A 20,314-nucleotide genomic window follows, 5' to 3' on the forward strand; every position below is an offset into this window, starting at 1 on the left:
TTTTCTTTGTTTTGTAAGTTTGGTTTATTTCCCAGTTACTGTGGAGGAAAGTTGAATATTATGTCGTGGAACATAGCGGGCCTAGCCGGAAAATTTGAAAATACAGATTGGAGGAATCAACTTCAGGGTTTTCACATATTAGCCTTTCAGGAGACATGATTCAGAAAAGGGGGGTAGTGATGAACAGAGTGTCTGAATTAAGCAGACCACTCTTACCCAGTCCAAAGATCAGGGCTTGATCCATCACCGTTTTTTAGCTCACTGCACCATCCCAGCTCAGAATTTGGCTATATGCAAATTAGTCTGACCCTGGCCCAGTGCATCATGGGAACAGGGCAGACCAAAGTACCAAGCCAATTCTTATACTGGGAAGGAAACAAGCTTCCGGGGACCGGTTTCTGGCATTTCAGCCGTCTTCGGCCCGGCTTGCTTGAATCCTGATGGTGCAATGAGCAAGGGACTCACATCTGAGTATACCCTTCCACCCCCTTTTCTGAATCGTTTCAGGAGACATGGGCAGTTAACCCCTCGCCCTACCAAATAGAGGGCTATAAGTGCTTCTTTGTGCCTGCACAAGAAAGCAGAGAGGGAAGAGCGATAGGTGGGTTAGCACTTTATGTCGACCTAACCCTAGAAGGTAGATAGTCAGTACCAGCCTGGACGTCACATACTCTTTAAGCAGTAACGTTCCAAGGCAGAGGGTTGAGGTTACAGCTGTTTAACGTTTATAACTCAGGGCCAATAAATGGGAAGAATGCCGTCTTACGTGAGCTAGATGAAAGATTCACACAAGAGGCGGAACAGAGGAAAGGGGGGGGGGGCAATTGTACTATTAATGGGTGACCTCAACTGCCACCTCTGTCCAAACTTGTCCCCCATAGTAACAGACTGGGACACCTGCCCGTTTAAAAATGGGCCGCACTTTGAACATAGCCACGAGGGTACAGCACTAACTAAACTGATAGAAACCCACTCATTAGAACATACCATTGACTTGACAGCCCCGGAGGTAGAGGGCACATATGTCCCAACGTTTAAAGGAAGAGGTTGCTCCACCATTATAGATTACATAATGATATCTACCTTTGCTAAAAATAGAATTACAAAGGTTAGAACGGAATGGAGCACCTTTAGTGATCATAACCCCTTAGTTATGGAAATAACACACACTGGCTGGGGGGGCAAGAACAAACAAGGGGACATTATCCTGCAGCCCATAGATCAGGGGAGGCGACTAAGGTGGGCAAAAATAAACCCTCAGAAGTTTTACAAAACTCTAATCCAAAAAGGCGTAAAACAGGTTGAAGACTGTCTGGACCCTCTAATAGAAGGACCACAGTTAGTCGCAACATTTGGATCCTTGACAAAATTGGCTGACAAATTATAGAAAGCAAGAGGCCCAAGTAAGAGTATTAAGCAACCAAGATGGTTTGACAAAAGTTGTTCCAAAGCATTAAGGAACTATGTTTGCCTAAAAGCTAATCCAAGGGACAAGGTAGAAGTGGCCAACTGTAGACAAGTCTACAAATCCAAGGTAAAGGAGAAGAAGACCACCCTACAAGCAGTAGTATGGGTTGATTTGAGAGAGGCGGGAGAAAACGGGGATTTTGCAGAATTTTGGAGGATTGTAAATAGGCCCTGCTTTCAAGATAACACCGCCCCGGTGATTAGCACCAATATCCTCCCAGAGCAATGGGTTGCTCACTTTGAGGGTCTTTATAATAACTCGAAGGTAGCAATCCAAGAAGGGGGCTGGGAGGGCACCCAGAGTTCTGAAATAGACGTTTCATTAGAGGAGATAACCAAGGCGATCCAAGGTTTGACCCCGAACAAAGCTCCTGGGCCAGATGGTACTCCACCAGACTTATATAGAAGTAACATAGACCTCTGGGCCCCAATCCTAACTAGGGTCTTAAACGCGGCTATTAGATCAGGTCTACCACGCTCCTGGTCCACTGCACTGATTGTACCCATTTTTAAGAAAGGGAGTAGGGACGATCCAAAATGTTATAGGCCGATTTCGCTTATTGATGTCTCTGCCAAAATATTAGGTCGAGTGATTCTGAATCGGTTTATGGAGTGGACAGAGGAGCACCGCACTATAGCTGATATACAGTACGGGTTTAGAGCCGGTAAATCAACCAGCGACCAGTGTTTGAATCTGTACTTTCTAATTGCTAAATACACAAAAGCCAGCAAGGGCACGGTTTACATGGGATTTATGTACTTAGCTGCGGCCTTTGACAACGTGAACAGGAATAAACTGTGGGCCATGATGCACAAGATAGGCATAGATGTGGGGCTAATAAACATCTTAAAAGAGTTGCACTGGAACACCACTGCCAGGGTCCGCTTTAGCCCAGAGGGGGGGCGTACTGACCCATTTCCGTGCTCGGGAGGAGTAAGGCAAGGGTGCATCCTTGCCCCTTTCCTCTTTTCAATTTATATCAACGCCTTGGAGAGCAAATAACAAAAGACTAACTGTGAACCCTTCTTGTTGTCAGCACCTGACTTCCTTTCTCCCCAAATGTTTCTCTTCCCCTCAAGTTCCAATTGGGGTTTGTGTGCACACTGTCTGGCACCAACCGTAACTGTGCCTATTCCCTAGGGAACTAAATTCAACTAAACAACCGCAAAGGTGCACCACTAGATACTTCAAGGAATAATATTTATCAATATACTCAATCACGAAAGATGATGTTTTCTTGTCTTTCTTTATTTTCAATAATGAACACCAAACAGCCGACACGTTTCGTCCACAAGGGACTTCTTCAGGGCTTATTTTTTTGAAAAAAACTATTTCCAAATGAATCCTCATTGTAAAAGCTCCAATGCAGCTCCTAACACCAAGTTGCTTGCTCAAAGAGGTTTGAAGGAATATGCTCAAGTGTTCAAGCGTGACTGATCATCACGCAAGCTGTGAATAATACGGATATCCTGTGTTTGTGTGCTAGCTCTTTTGAGATCTTGCCACGGGTTGAAAACTGGGTTTGTGAGAGTTCGGGACAACCAAACGTTTTTTAGGATGTCCTCTAGGTATCCAACTCTGAAGGTTTATTCGAGGAAAAAATGAGATGGCGACCTGTCCGGTCGATCATAATAAATCGTTCCGACAGAAAGTAAGTCCAGAGAGCCCTCGCTTCCACCGTAATCCGTATTTCGAAGTGCCTTGGAGAGCACCCTCATTTCCCTAGCCGTGGACTGCCCCAAAGTAGGATCGCGTCAAATCCCAGTACTTCTGTACACGGATGACGCGGTCCTGCTTGCTCGAACACCAATGAGTCTACAACAACTGGTGGACGGATTTGTCAAGTTCATGGCCAACTTCCAATCTGAAGAAATCCTTTGTCATGGTGGCCGGCAAAAAACCTTCCAATAAGTTTGTGTTTAAAATAGGGACACACACCTTGGATATAGTAAACACTTTTCCCTATCTAGGCCTTTTGTTTGATGGTGAAATTCAATTCAGCCCACTGGTCTAAGTACACTGTACTAAGCTGGTCTCTTCGAACGGTGCAATATTAAGCTTTGCTCGTAGGCTGGGACCAGTGGCGGTTTCTGGTAAAGGGCGTCGGGGCTCCGCCCCCTTTAATTTTATCCCCCCAGCGTCGACATTCCTAAAGTAAAAGGAACTCTTTATGTGAAGTCTGCTATTAAAAAAAATGTACACACGTTTGATGGGGGCAGTGCTGTTGATGTGCTGACACACTGCCAGCCGCAGCCAGTCCGATTCATTCTTTAACTTAACTTTCTGCCTCAGGCGCCTGAGTCTAATGTATTTGCAAGGCGGATGAGCTCACATCCCTGAGGCCTGTGAGGTCATCAGCTCGACAAATACATAGACTTGAACTCCAGTCTCCACCCCCTGATGACGTGTGAATAGAGTTTGCCCTGGGCGCTTCTGGTTGAAGCCCTGTAGCACCGGGGATCCACGTCAGTCAGGGAGAGGAGATGATGGTCACCCCACCCTTTCCCAATTCGTCACAGGGGGCGGTACCTGCCCTATGACGAGTTGCGAAGGGGTGGGGCAGAGGCTGCAGGCAGGCGGGAAGTTCAAAAGTCGATTGTGCGCAGTTTCCCAAATGGACTTCTGAAGAGACACTTTGCAGCCTCGAGGAGGCGTCTGTTTCCTGCGCTGCTAACTTCAGGAACTGTGAGGAGGCCGCCATTTGATGTCCATCACTTCAACTTCGGAGTCGGAGACAGGTGGTATTTCGGGCCTGTAGTCACCCCTGGAACCTGGCAGGCGTCACTCGCATTCTAGAACAAGCACTCAGGGAGGTAAGCGCCATGGGAAAGCTTGGCAGTGAATACATTTGATTTAATTTGGAATAGAAGTATTTTTCTACTTTAGTGCGTGTCGTGATTGTTTTTCAGAACACATATGTTGAAAGGTATTTAAGGGAATGGCATGCTACTGGGACACAACATCCTAATTTTGTATGGCAGGATTTGTAAAAGAGGTTAAGTGAAAAGTTTAAAAAGGTAGATATGCTTTTTACGACAAAGGGAATGAAAGACTACCTAAATGGTCTCTATTAAAAAAAAACCAGCATGCTTCATTTAATGATATTCGTTTACCCTCATCGGAATGGAAATTGAAGTGTTTATTGCTGGTATTCGTGCCATGCATGGAATGCTGTTGGCAAAACCTGAAACTCTCGCATCAATCTTGTTTTCCGTTTTGCTAATAAATATTTCCTCTGTTCTGTACAGCAACTTTCTATTTCTCATATAATTATATTTTGTTTGCACAGTAATTTGTGACCGCTGAACGGACCAGACGCACCTGTATGCACTTTGTCCTTAATGGGCATAAGTATAACTATGTGTCGGTGACTGGTTAATGTAGGGTATTGTGCTAGAAAAAGGCCTGTGCTCTGCAGCTGCCCTCACACAGTCCAGATGCTTCTGGACCTAATGTTTGATAGACAAAGATGAATACGAGGACAGGTCACAAACCTTATGTCTTCTTGCATTTTTCTGTAATGATGACAGTACTTTTTTGGGCGGTTTTTCATCAGTTTTACGGTACTTTCCATTTTTCACTGTCCTGTTTTGAGTGTGAGGCCTATTTAATCATTTTGTTTTTCAATCAGTATCTTTTCAAGTAGAGACAAATTGTCTGAACAGTTTCCCGGTTGATGTACACTGTAAAGTAGCACCAGGTACTAAAGTCACAAGCAAAGATTGTTTTATGTTTAATATGTTTCAATTTATTACATGCAAATATCAGGAAAATGCGATTTGAATGGTGTCAATACTTCTTACTGATTGGGCTATGCCCTTTATGACCTAGGAGCAGCATGTTTTCATTTCCCATAGTCCAGAATGAGTGTTGGCAGGAAAAATAGGAAATCCAATTGCACAATTATGTTGCTTGTCTAACGCACATTGGAGCAAACACCTTTTGCCTAGTATATCACAGAAAGGTTTTTGCACCAGAGTAAAACTGAGAAAATAGACTGTCTACTTGGGACTAAGGATATAAAACGCTTATTTTTGCTTATAAATCATTTAATGTTCTATACATTTTAGTAAAGAAGCCTTACTCTGTGTATCATGTTCAGGATTTGAGGGGACCCGGGCAAGACATATTTGTGTGTCCCTACATAGAACTATTTTTTATTTTATCATCCTTTTTCTGATGATTCAAGTCAACATATTTTCAGACAGAACTTAACACCTTAACGGCTATGGAACGTTCAGCTCCAGTGCTGAACGTTCCATTGCGCAGGTGCAGTTGGAACGTCCAATGGCCGACGGCAGCACTCCCGAGGTAGTGGTGCCGTCGGCCGCTGGATGGGCGCAACACTTAAGGTGTTAATTATATGTTTGACTTTAACAGTGTCACACAAACATAGTTCCAATAAGTCTTGCACAAGACCACAAGCAAACCTTAAGATGACATAGGGTAGAAAGACATAGCTAGAGGTAGAGGTAGGAGGAGAAGGAGAGAGGTAAAGTTAGAGCAAAAGGGTCAAATAGAGAAATCACATTCCCTGGGAGGGCCTTGGGAAGATTAAAATGTCTCTCCAAAGGACTCACGTAGTGTAAAACCCCGCCTGTCACTCAATGACGCGTGTTCTGGGGTTGTTGGCGTGCGCAGTACAGTACGGCAATTGTTTTACGCCACACCACTTTCAAATGTCACCAGCCGCCACTGGCTGGAACGATGGTGCCCCGAACAAGTAATGACTCTATATGGTTCAGTTAGTATGGCAAAGGTTGTGTACGGTGCGGAGGTGTGGGGCTTCAGGGACAATAAACAACTACAAGTAGAGGAAGACAAATTTCCCCGCAGAATCCTGAAAATCCCACACTCCACCTTGCTCACACAGAACTTGGGATTCCATATATTTCAGACTATGTCAAGTTGAGGCCAATTATAGCATGGATCAGAATTTGGACCAACCCAGAGGCAGCATTGAGCAGGGAAATTGTCACACACTGTTTGCAAAGAGATAAGGGGTTACAAATTCCCTGGTTAAAATACGTTAAATGCACTTTAGAGAATATAGACCAGCATCTCCTTTTTAGTGACCCTTCCTCAATTTCTATCAGTTGTAAATCAAGGGTCAAAAAGTTGCTTTTAGAAAAATTTGAAACTGTTAGACTTGGTCCTGGACCCTTAAAGAGATCAATAGCAGCTCATGGTCTAGTCAGTAATGGGGTGGGTATGGAACCCTATCTGTTCTTGATGTATAACCAGCATGATAGATTTTTAATGTGCCGTTTTAGGCTCAATCTGTTACCAAATATTCTAGCTTATCCCTCTGGTTTTACTGTAACGATTGAGCAGAAGGGTGCCTGCGGCTGCGACAATAGGTCTCCGCAGGACACCCTTCATTTTGCACTTTTATGTTCATTTTATCGAAATCCTAGGTGTAGATTTTTGGTTGACATTCTCAGGAAGCAAAAATTTCGCCATGCAAGAGCTGCACTGCTTTTCTTACAGAGAACCAGTGATACGCACATCTTATGCTCTATTATAAGCTTTTTAAAAGTAGCAGTGAGACTGAGAAACACAAGAAATTAACCAACCTTTGTACATAATTATTATCTTTCTCTATAAATTGTACCTTCTACTCCCTGTAGTTTTAATTTGTCAAAAGTTCAGAAATGTAATTTAATGACATTTTTATTGTGTAATGTATTTTTATGATGGTTTTTAATTGTCGAAATAAAGATTTACTGAACTGTACTGAACAGTTACTGTGTTGCAGCAAGAATGGCTGGGATCTGTGCTAGTTCTGCTTGCCTGTCCTTTTAATTATTTGATGTTGTTCTGCACTCTTTCATCTAGCTCTCTGGTAAGCCTACCGTTGTACTCGCATCCAGTGCTGTAGTACATTCAAGGACGCTCTAAGCTCGGCCGTGCCTCCTGTGCACCAAGGGTACCGATGGATTTAGGCCAGATCTCTGTACTGGGGTGAATGTATGACTTTGTTCTGCATTCTGTCCATCAACTGTTGTTTTTGCATTTGTCACCCCGAGTGGGACGGGTATGCTCAGGCGCGAGTCCCGTGCTCTCCATGCCACTGGAATCAAGCTATCCTGGCTGAAGAGGGGTGAAACCCCGAAACCGGTCCTAGGATGCCTATTTCCAGTCCAGGGAGGACCTGGCTTGGCAGTTCGGGCTGGACTGTTCCCATAAGGCATAGGGTCAAGCCTGATTTGCATATGGCTGGGTTCTGGAATGGCATGCGAGCAAAAAAACGATGGATTTAGGCCCAGATCTCTGTACTGAGATGAATGTATGACATTGTTCTGCATTCTGTCCATCAACTGTTGTTTTTGCATTTGTCACCAAGGGTACCCCATCCACCCTTAGGCAGCATGGTCTGCTGAAATATCTGCTTGTTCGAATCACTCTTCAGGGGCTCCAGGAACTCGAATGTCCTAATTATTTACACCTTACCTCAACATTAAGTGCTATTATGCAGTACCCTCTTAATCTAGTATGACACATCTTAAGTATCTTAGCAGCCGTGCCAAGCATAATATGTATCCCAGATTTTATCTTAGAACATCTTCTGATGTCTTGGCCATTTTGTAACACAGCACATGCATTCAACAGATTCTTATCTAATTCCCGCTGGTTACAACTTTTACCATCAAAACCATAGTTAAGGTACCGTTCATAGCACAAGACTCACTTTCCATTACATGCCTTAAATGTCAGTCATTCTTTATCAGAATTTCAGGCCATCGAATCACTTACTATAACCTACCTTTATCTTCTTTCATTCTCTCTGGCAGAAATATGAGCTGTCCGCATCATATTCACTTCTAAATGTGCATTTCTCTGGATTTTGTTTCATCACACCTCTATATCCCCGTCTACCTTGAATTTCAGCCAAATTCTGCGTTTTCTTTACTGATTTGTCTCTTTGATCCACAATGCTTCAAAAATTGCAATAAATGTGAATTTTTTTAAGTGTTTTTGAAGCCTAACTGTAACCATCCATATTTTATGTCTGTGCTTGACTTCTTTACTATTTTATTTAAAGGATTCTGATTGATTTTCAACACAAACAAAAAATCAATAGGAATAGTAGTATCCCATTATACCAATAACTTCCCCACCACTCAAGCTATCCCACCGTTCCTTATTCCTCCTCCCCTTCCTGAATTGAGACCAAAACGATTCTCTCTTGCATCGCTTTCATCTGTGTTGGAACCAGCACTTTCTGGTTGGCTGAAGGAGTGCCCTCAGCCAGGCAGAACCGACCGCTCCCGTCAAGGTTGGGTGATTACACTCGCTGTATAACCCGTGCTCATCCTTGGTAGTTTGGTACTGAGCAGTCAGGCTTTACTACAGAGGCACAGTATATAGCAAAGGCACAGCAGTCACTCGCGATAAATCACCGAGCGACACAAAAGTGACTTCACATAGGATGTGTTAATAACGTTTATATTCAACACACATTCAATCATAACATGAACATCATTTACTTTTGGGCATAAAACGCTTTGGAACTATTACTAGTAGTACTAGACCCACTCGTATTGTTATGTGGACAATGTCTAATCTAACACCCCCGCCCCCCCCTCTATAGCGAGAGCACCTTATGTGGTGTGACACGCTGTCCACTCCAGGCCAACCGTAGCACTTCTGATGATAGTCTCACACAGGTATATGATAAACCCTGGGTCACAACGATATAAGAGATGTGTACAAACACGAAAATAAAACAGTTTTAGCAGCAGCGCAGGCCAAGGCCAAGCGGTTAAACCCAATGAAAAATGTATTGAGTTTTTGGCATAAAGTTAACGCATAAAGGGGCACCGCCAGCCAGTGTTGTGAAACACGGGTGGTCGGCAGACGATCACTCCCACTCACTCACTGCGCACCGCTTCACAGTACGACAGGTATCAACTCAGTCCATACGGAATGCTCTTACACACATATGCACTCAGCACCCTAATGTGGTGCCACTGATATCCAGCAGATCAATGGAAAACATCCGGCAGTCTCTGTGGCCCCAGCCTCCCTTTACTCTCTAGCTTACCCTATTTGTCCTGTACCCCCAGATGGAGGATAACCAGCCCGCTTCCCAGACACTAGGCTGCATGCGACCGAAGTCACACTTAGTCTGGGACGCCGGAAAGCAGGTGGGAATATGTAGCAAGTTTTAATTAGGCAGTAGATGTAAACAAGGGGAGTTTAGCAGCTACCCACAGGTCTCAAAACACAATGGAGTCACATAGTATCTTGATCCGCTTCTGAACTGTCTCTTAAGCCTTCCTTCAACCCAGTCATTCACTCTCCCTACTACCTGGCAACAAGATTACTTTGAGAGAAGGGCCAGGTGTGGAGAGGGCAGCTGTTCCACCACGATGAGGGTCAAAAGGGAAGAACCAATGAATATGGGGTAACACAGGGGACCTTTCGATAGGTGGAGGCGCCCTGTCCAGTGCACAATGATCAGGCAATCCGGGCACAGGATCTGATGCACGTTGGTATGGGTCGCACCAAACACTTCAGGTTTTATCCGTGAAGAGTTGCAGAGTCTGTACTTACCTGGAAATGAGGCACAATGACCTGTGCACGTTGATATAGGTTGCACCAGGCAAATCCAGTCACACACAGCGAAGAGTTCCAATTCTGTATCCCCCTGGAAAGGAGGCACAACGTCCGGTGCACGATGGTACAGGTTGTACCAGACCAGCCTGGTCATACACATACAGGTCCAAGTTCAGCAGAGCCACATGAGGTAGAAGGAGGCTCTACTAAGGGTAGACTCCTACCTCTGAGGGTTGCACCCTGTGAATCGGTCATCACATGCAATGAGCATACAGTCGATTTGACGCAGTAGAAAGATGCAGCGCGATCAACAGGCTATGCGAAGCACTGCAACCGGTGAATCCATTCACCAACAAAAAGACGCTTATGAGTGTCAGGGTACCTGCAATACAGTACCACGCGCCTTAGATGCAAGCAAGAATTCTGAGGCTCCGCACTAGACAATCTGGCCTCCAGGCAAAAGGCCTTCAGGCAAAAGTCTTAGTTCTATGCTCACACCACGCTAACAGTTGGGATTCATTAGCCAAAATGGGTACTTGAGAGGGCACCACTCTCCAGATGTCACAAGTAGATGGTGTAGGTCCCTCACAGGAGAGCTTTGATGTCCCTGAGATCTCCGTAAGAAAAGGAGGCCACCCGACAGGCCTTGGAGAGCACACTTCAGGGCGTCACACTTAAGCATGTCTTCAGCCCAGGCCAGCCACTATTCAGCAGTTCCCTTTGAGGGCAGTAATCCTCTGGCAGTTTGCACCACTTAGTCCGGGTTCTTCGGATCCGCATGTCCACAAGCGTATTGCACCCTTTGCTGAAGGATGGCAACAGTATTTATACTGTTGTGTTTCTTTGAAGTTAGGGGTGGTTTAAGGGGTTTCCCTTTGAACCACAGATCTCTCCCCTAAATTGTAGGCCTGTCGGCCTTGGGGTCGTGGAATGCAGAACTTGATCTTTAGTTTTGCCGTGATCTCGCCCCTAGAGGCTAAGTGTCAAAATCTCTCTGTCTGTCGTTCTTGTGGGATGCCCATGGTTTATGTCTGTCGCTCGGGTAATGCACAGATGTGCTCCCCTACCCTTTATGTCCACCAGAGCCTGGCACCACGGCACACAAGACTCTTACAGCATAGACATGTCCAGATTGTACAAGTGGCATTTCTAAGTGAGTTATGCCAAAACTCCCTTTACCACTGAAAAGGGTTTGGCATGACAAATCCATTGATAGGAAACTGCATGCGGTTACTCCACTGCAATCCTCTATTGCAGCTTGAAGTAATGTCAACCATTTCCCTATATTAACCTTTGGGACGAGCAGGCCTCATAAGTAGTTAAAACACCCACAGGTATTCCTCACTACGTAGGCCCATATGCGCTATTGTGCACACAGACCTGCAGTGAGAAGTTGGACACCTAGGGCCAGATGTAGGACGGCAAATACCGGTCGGTAACGGCCGATTTCAGCCGTTACCGACCGGTATTTGTAGTTTCAGATGTAGGGGGCCAAAATAATACCGAATCTGTAAATTTACCGAATCGGTAAATTTACCGATTCTGTAAATTACCGAATCGGTAAATTTACAGATTCGGTAGGTGGCACTGAAAACAGTGCCACAGGCCCTCAATTATTCCTTATTTACCATCAAATACTATTTGATGGTAAATAACGAATTCCTGTGTACATGCACATCTGTGCATGTACACCTGTGCCATGTGGTACACATACATGCCCTAAGGGGCTAGGGGCCCGATGTAGGTAATCAGAATTTACCGATTCGTAAATACCGAATTTTACCGATTCAGTATTTACAAGTCGGTAAATGCAATGTAGGTATTTTTACCGAAATACTTACTGAATCGGTAACATTCGGTAATTACCGAATCTGTATTTACCGATTCAGTAATTGCCATTGATTCCTATGGGCCTTGAGGCCCATAGGAACCAATGGCAATTACTGAATCGGTAAATACCGATTCAATAAAATTACCGATTTTACAAGGGGTCAGGGTGTCAGTTTGACACCCTGTTGCACCCCAGATTCAGGCTTACACAAGCCTGAATCCGGGGTGCAACAGGGTGTCAAAGTGACACCCTGTCCCCCTTGTAAAATCGGTAATTTTATTGAATCGGTATTTACCGATTCAGTAATTGCCATTGGTTCCTATGGGCCTCAAGGCCCATAGGAACCAATGGCAATTATTGAATCGGTAAATACAGATTCGGTAATTACCGAATGTTACCGATTCGGTAAGTATTTCAGTAAAAATACCTACATAGCATTTACCGACTTGTAAATACCGAATCGGTAAAATTCGGTATTTACGAATCGGTAAATTCTGATTACCTACATCGGGCCCCTAGTCCCCAGCACCTGGTGTGCAGGTGTGCCCAGCCGAGTCTGCAACAGCAGACTGGACTCAGGTTTAACTAACATGTTTACCAGTGTGCATGCACCAGCCTGCCCTGACATGCCACACACGCATTCACGGGCACCTTAGGTGCGCACCTACCGAGGCGTGCACTGACAGGCAGCTCATTAGTTTAATCACGATATAGGCCTGTGTGTACACACCGGTCTGCGATGGCACATCGGCCCACGTTACAGAACATTAAATCAGAGCCACTTCTCAGAACGGGAATGAAGGGTGTGTGCACTTTCACGCGGCAAGGACAGGCTGGGCACATGGACTTATCCACGCCCAGAACTTTTGGTGTGAGGGCGCACACACCACCCAGCCCTGTTGACCCCCTTACGAGTGCAATTGCGCACACTCGCCTGCGATGGCAGATTCGGCACCTTGCCACTAGAACCATGTGTGCAAGCGTGTGGACACATGACTGCAACGACAGGCCTGATCTAGGTGTCAGAACACCAGGCATGCGCTCACCGGCTAGTGATGTCTGTCTGGGTACCTAACCAAAATGTCATTGGGGCCAGGACGCATCCTCAATCATGTAAAGGCAGGCTGGACACGCATTTGAAACTGCTTATTGGCCAGTGCGCACACTCAGGCCTGTCAGGGCAGGCTGGGTGCATAGTTAACACCTTACAGGTGCAAGTGCGCACTCCCCAGTCTGCATTGGTAGATCAGCCCATATTTCTGAACACTGTGTTAGCGCCTTTTCCTAGCCTGTGTAATATGGCGTGCGCACTTCCACACTGCTTTGACAGTGGAGATGTGCTTAGAGCCCTAAGGCCACACAGGAGAATCAGCAACACCCCAGGAGTGTCCCCAGGGAAGAGCCAAACTCCAAGGCAGGAGAAGCCCCACATGGGCGGGTTCTTCACTACCTTTGCAGGAAATATCCGTATGTACCCTACCAGCCTTCAGACTACCATCCCCCCCACGCCCTTTAGGGCTTCTCTAGGAGGGTGTCCTCATGGTATTGGACAACCACTCAGGGTTGCTGAGGAGTGAGTAATGCCAACCTAGGCAGGGGCACAGTGACGCCCCACAGGCCCGATACATGGTTAACAGGCTACCGGTGGTTGACACACTCAGTGCTGCATCCCACTACTAGTCCGTGCCGTACCTGCCCGGGGTATGTGGTGTACCTGCTTACAGGGTGCACAGAGGTATGGCTCCTAAACCCATTGTGTATGCACCCCCTTGCTACTGCAGGCAAGGCGGACGCGCCCACCTTCCCTCTGCATTACAGTGGGAAGGTGCCCAGATTCCTACGCTCATACGGAGAGAGTCGGCAAAGACTAGGGGGAAAATGCAAAAAGTTTTGGGATAAGTTCCCCTAAGAAGGGCCATGTCGAACAAACAATGTGCCCAATTTCTCCCTTCTGCAGCGTGCTGTTTCCATTTCCCTTGACTTGTGTCTTTACCCTTTGTTTGGTGTCTTTTCCTGATCAGGTCATAGCAGTTTCCATTCACTCAGTACAACTTTGAGGGTTAGTTAATATCTTGTACATGCAAGTTCCTTAAATTCCTTTAGCATGTACTTGGTCCATTCCTCTTCTAAATTCCTCTCTGGATCTTGGAGCCCAGCAGGGGATGGGGATGGGGGTCATGGCTCCCGGCGGGGGTCTCGGGATGAATGTAACAGACTGCCTGGATTGCAGAACTGTGGAAAAAGGGCCTGTCTTTGCTCTCACCACAAACGTGGGGGCAAGTAGGGGCCACCTCATCACTGAAAGCCCTGGGGGATCAAGTGTGATGGGGCCACAGAGGAGGAACAAGGCCCCTGTGGGGCAAAGGCCGCTGTAGGAAGGAGCTGAGGAGAGAAGAATAAATCCTTCTATGGGACAGAAGCCTTATTGCTCCTAATACACATCAACAGTGCGGACCTGCTTCATTTGAAGTACTGGTCCTGTGTGTTACTCCTGAACATTAAGTTATAATGGAAAAGGGCCTTTGAATCCGTTTCTCGTCCAGAAACCTTAGTGGCAGAAGAGTAGTGTTGGCAAAGGCAAGTAGGGTTAGACATCGGTGATTAGAAAAAAAGCAGGTAAAATATTTTCACTCCTTGGAGCAAGACAATTAAGACAACCCAGAGAGAAATTATTATAACATAGACTTGACACACCTTGAAAGTGCTCTATTGAAGTCAATCAGTTTGTTTCATACAGATTTTTAAAGGGAAACAACGATTGAAGTGGCAGTGGAGAAGAAACTGGAACAAAATCACCACGGACCAGATCTCCGCATCGCTCCTTCTAAACACCCCAGCCCACTCTTCTAACGCAAACGATGCCGCCGCCAACCTCACCCTATGGTTATCCAACACCGCCGACACCTTAGCACCACTGAAAAAACGTCAAAGCAAACCTGGCAGCAAAAAGGCCTCATGGTTCAACGATGATCTTAAGAAGTCCAAGAAACTCTGCCGCTCCCTTGAAAAAGCCTGGAAAAAAGACCCAACCACTAGCACCAAGGACGCCTTCAAAAACACCACCCGCACTCACCACCAACTAATCCGAAAGGCCAAGAAAACAGCATTCAAGGATCGACTTGACAACAACGCCCACAACAGCAAGGAACTTTTCAACATCGTCAAGGAATTTTCCAATCCCTCGGCCAACTCCAACGACATCACCCCCTCTCAAGCCCTCTGCGACTCCCTAGCCTCATTCTTCCACAACAAGATTGCAGACATCCACAACAGCTTCGACAACCAACCCGGAAACCAACCCACCCTACCACTTGCTGAACATTCTCCCCCCGTGAACACCCTTAACGACTGGAACCCAATCTCCACTGAGGACACAATCCGCCTGATGAATTCCATCCACTCAGGATCCCCCACAGACCCATGTCCTCACCACATCTTCAACAAAGCAGACTCCGTCATAGCACCGCACCTCCGAGACGTCATCAACTGCTCCTTCAACTCCGCCACCTTCCCGGAAGACTGGAAACACGCTGAACTCACCGCCCTTCTGAATAAACCCACAGCGGACCCCACCGAACTCAAAAATTACCGCCCCATCTCGCTCCTTCCATTCCCGGCCAAAGTCATTGAGAAAGCTGTCAACAACCAGCTCGCCGCCTTCCTCGAAGCCAACAAATCCCTCGACTCCTCACAATCTGGCTTCCGAGCAAAACACAGCACTGAGACCGCCCTCATCGCAGCAACAGACGACATTCGAACTCTACTGGACAATGGAGACACAGTCGCCCTCATCCTCCTCGACCTCTCTGCAGCATTCGACACAGTCTGCCACAGCACCCTTTTACAACGCCTCAATAACATCGGAATTCAAGGAAAAGCACTTGAATGGATCACCTCGTTCCTCACCGGAAGAACCCAGAGAGTCCGCCTCCCACCATTCAAGTCCGAGGCCACTGAAGTCATCTGTGGCGTACCACAAGGATCCTCACTCAGCCCCACCCTCTTCAACGTATACATGAGCCCCCTCGCGGCCATCGCCCGCCAACACAACCTCAACATCATCTCTTACGCGGATGACACTCAACTAATCCTTTCTCTCACCAATGACCCCAGCACCGCCAAAACTAACCTACACGAAGGAATGAAAGAAGTTGCCGAATGGATGAAACAAAGCCGTCTGAAACTGAACTCAGACAAAACAGAAGTCCTCATCTTAGGCACATCCCCCTCTGCATGGGACGACTCCTGGTGGCCGGAAGCCCTCGGAAAAGCTCCCATCCCGACAGACCACGCACGGAACCTAGGCGTCATCCTGGATTCTTCACTCTCAATGAACAGACAAGTCAGCGCCGTATCCTCTTCCTGCTTCAACATTCTTCGCATGCTCAGAAAAACATTTCGCTGGATCCCCACCGAAACAAGGAAAACAGTCACCCATGCTCTGGTCACGAGCCGACTGGACTACGGAAACACCCTCTACGCAGGCACTACCGCTAAACTCCAGAAGAAACTCCAACGAATCCAAAACTCCTCAGCCAGGATCATATTAGACATCCCACGCAACGAACACATCTCTGGTCACCTTAAAGACCTCCACTGGCTACCCGTCAATAAGAGGATCACTTTCCGACTGCTAACCCACGCACACAAATCACTCTACGACATCGGACCAGAATGCCTCAACTCACGACTGTCCTTCTACACCCCCTCCCGCCAACTACGTTCTTCCAGCCAAGCCCTCGCCACTGTACCTCGCATCAACAAGACCACCATGGGAGGCAGATCCTTCTCATACCTGGCTGCTAAAACATGGAACTCACTCCCCGCTTACCTTCGCCTTACCCAGAACCACCTAGCATTCAGAAAGCAACTTAAAACGTGGATATTTGACAAGTAATCCTCCTCCCCTTTCTAAGCGCCTTGAAACCCTCTGGGTATGTAGTGCGCTATATAAATTCTCTGACTTGACTTGACTTGACTGGGAGAGAGTCAAAAATACAGAACAGGATCTGGAACCATTTGGTTGTCTGTTTGTTCATGTCCTGTGTTAGACCCACCAGGTTTTGTCTGTCTGGGACGCAGCAAAGCTAGTTGGAATCCATTGCTCTAGATAGGATGAGTATGATACATGTGTTTGATAACCTGTGCTCCCCTTTGGGTAGCTTGGCACTGAAATTATAATGGGATAGCACTATGAAGCAATAGAGGAGGAAATTATTCCAGTTGGGTCAGGTCTGTCTAAGACCATTGATTCTTTTGTGCAGAGAGTCATTTTGGAGCCCATGGGCAGACAGTTCTTTACTTTGGCAGCTTACCTGTTATTGGGGAAGAAGAATCTTCTGGCCAAGAGGCCTTTGAACTGTAGGGGCTGCACAAACCTCATGGGCCATGAAGGCTCAGAAGAAAAGGGACCCCAGGGACAATTGGACACCTTTGACAGGTTCATGATTGCCTTCCTGATAAAAATGCATCTTGCACCCCTTCCCTTGTCTCAGGACCATGGTGTACCTCGGAGTTCAGGTAGCATAATTGACCCCCAAATTGCTCTGTCCATGGTGAAGACCAAAGCAAAGGGTGAATAGACCACCGGTGGTGCACCTATGATGAATTTAAGGAGAACTTAGGCCTCAGTCAGTGATGGCGACCTTCACCAGACCCTAAATGCTGTAGCTGGGAATCTAAACGATGGGGTTGCTCCTAGCATATGTTAGCTGGAGTATGTGTACTACCCCAGATCCTCCAAATGATCCTAGCTGAAAAACTGGCAGCCACTGTCAGTAGTAAGCTTTGCAGACCTTTGGACAAAAAGGTCCTTGCCCGTCTTACGAAGCACTAACACCAGTAATGGATGGAAGGATTCCCACCTTCCTGGCTTAGTTAATTAAGGATTTCAAAAATGGGTTTGAGCGTTCTTAGAAGGCATTCCAGGACAAAATCCATGATGCACTTGGTATCTAATGAAGATCCTTGAAATGGGGATTCAGGCACTAAGTAACAAGATTTTTCCAGAAATCTTGTCCGGTTGGGCACAACGCAGTGCCTGCATGTTGTGTAATGCGATTTCACACTATACACTAAAATACAGAACTCTATCCTTGTTAAAGTGCTTTGAAAATTAGGGGATCTGGTTCTTTACAGAGAAAACTTGATTGTAGAGAGGGGCCTATTTGTAGACCCTTTTCCTAAGGTACTGGGCATGTTTATAGCCACTTTCCAAGGAGGTGTTGTGGAGGGTCCAAGACTATAGGAGGGGTATTTCCTGATAAGACCAGAAATTCTGTAGGGGGTTATTTCCTGTCGATAGGTGCAGAAAGAGGACCGTTGTGTCCGAGGCTCCTTTAAAGAAGCTGCTTACATTATAGAAGGCTGCACAGGAAATATTATCCATTTAAAAAAAACTCTTTTTATTGATTTTAACTGCAAAACATTTACAGATTAGTGCAGTGATCCTAGTCATGATCATTATGTTCAGTTCATTCAAGAAATTTGATTCCCTTACTTACCATTACAGACATGAATTAGAGTTATGTGTGTAGTCCCATCATTTGCGCCAGATCTTGGTGTGGTTTTTGACAGCTACAGACTCTGTACGCAGACTCCTCAATTGCGTTACAAAAGATCACCTTATCTTTGAGGGAACTGCCTCCACCCACCAGTGCCTGGCTGTGTCCCTCTTGGCTAGTAATAGTCAGATTCTGACTAGGGTTCATGTTCTACTTGGGCCGCCCCACTCATCCATAACACCCTATGTTATCATTTTGGGATTCATAGCAAGATTATACATGTTTCACTTCTAAAAGTGGGGGGCAGATTGACATCTTGCCTGTGCAGGCAGTAGTGCTTGATAGAGTCCTATTCAATTTCCCAAATGGTAATGGAATTTCATACAGAATTTTATGCGACCCCAAGTGACAAAGGAAGGCCACAATCATTATTCAGGAGTGGAGGAGACTTTGTAGGGAAGTAATTGGCTCAAATGGCAAAATTGGCAACAGTGCAAACAATTCTCCATCCAAAAGACTTATTGAGCAGCCATTCCTGGAGAAAAGAACAAGGGCCAATAATGGGTGAAAAATTTCATGGATTTCAATGATTGGGTGGTCTATGGGAGTTTTCTTGGCAAGCGACTGGAAGGCCAATTGTATATGAAACACATGTACTGACTGTGCTAATTTCCCACTCCTGCATCAGTTTCTCCAGTCTGTCTGAAGAGTGAAAGTCCTATGACTTTCTTGCACTTTTGTTAGCATCTCTTTGGCACAGTGGCACCTCGCCCAACTACTGAAGCCAGTGATGGAGATTCTGAGGTCTAGAAGGGCCAGTCAGCTGGTCTGTCTAAATAATACTGTCCGAAGGCTCCTGCTAGACCCCATCTTGGAGAAGCCCACAGCAACCATTTACCGAAAATTGATTAATAACATGCCCGACCCCCTGCTGTCTCTACGGGCGAAATGGGAAGTTGATATTGGTAGCCTAGAAGACGATGATTGGCAGGACGCCCTGCAGAGCCCACGTGAAATAGCGGTGCAGGTCCGGTTTCGGCTGGTTCAGTTTAAAGTCTTGCACTGGGTGTACTACCCGCGCACACACCTGTTCTCGTGGGGCAGAAGCCAGTCCCCTCTGTGTTCAAGGGGTTGTCAGGAAGAGGGAACGTTCTTTCATATCCTTTAAGACTGTCCAAACGTGGTTCCTTTCTGGACCAGGGTGACTCGCGCTATGGAGATAGTCGTGGGTTCGTCGGTCCCGGTGGAACCAAGATGGTTTTTATTAATGATCAAAGGCCCGACGGATTGGTCGAGGTATAACGAGATCTAGCTGGCCTTAGCGGCCGGGGTGGCAAAAAGGAACGTAGCCAGGAGCTGGGGGGCGCAATAGGCACCACAATGGGACCAGTGGCGACGAGATTTAGACTGGTGTCAGAGGGCGGAGGAAACAGTCTACAAGGCCAGGGGGTGTGTGAAGAAATGGAGGAAGATCTGGGGTCCCTGGCGGAAGTATCAGGGAACAGGGGGGGAGACGGGAGAGGGGTGGCAGAGGTGATACGCTTCGATAATGTATGATTTGCCATTGATTGTACAATATATTGCTAAAGATTTCAAGACAATTGAACACTGCGATGTATTTTGCGAGTCTGTGAGTAATGTTAATAAAACGTTTTTTTTTTTTTAAATACTGTCCGAATGGATCCCTGTAAACTGAAGCTGAGGGTTCATTTGAACATGACATTTAATCTTTTCCTGGATCTAGAGTTTGAAGTCAAGGAATTTTAGAAGGTAGCTTTGGCTCTGAGTTTCCCACTGAAAAGGGTGAGAAATATTAGAACATAATTATGAAAAAAACCTTAACAGGAACTAGCTTTCACTGAGGCAGACCAGAGATCCTTGACAACTTTGCTCCTATATCATTTCTTCCTCTAGAAATGTAAAAAAAATCCAGGGAATAGTCAGCTCTAT

General features: G+C 46.2%; 1 protein-coding gene across 1 annotated transcript in view; it reads left to right on the plus strand.

Annotated features, from left to right (window-relative positions):
- Nucleotides 1–20,314, plus strand: part of MSH3 (mutS homolog 3) — a 2,089,876-nt gene that overhangs the window by 273,767 nt on the left and 1,795,795 nt on the right. The gene's annotated exons all lie outside the window — the stretch shown is intronic.

This window comes from Lissotriton vulgaris, chromosome 3_1 (genome assembly GCF_964263255.1).
Source record: "Lissotriton vulgaris chromosome 3_1, aLisVul1.2, whole genome shotgun sequence".
Lineage (NCBI taxonomy): Eukaryota > Metazoa > Chordata > Amphibia > Caudata > Salamandridae > Lissotriton > Lissotriton vulgaris.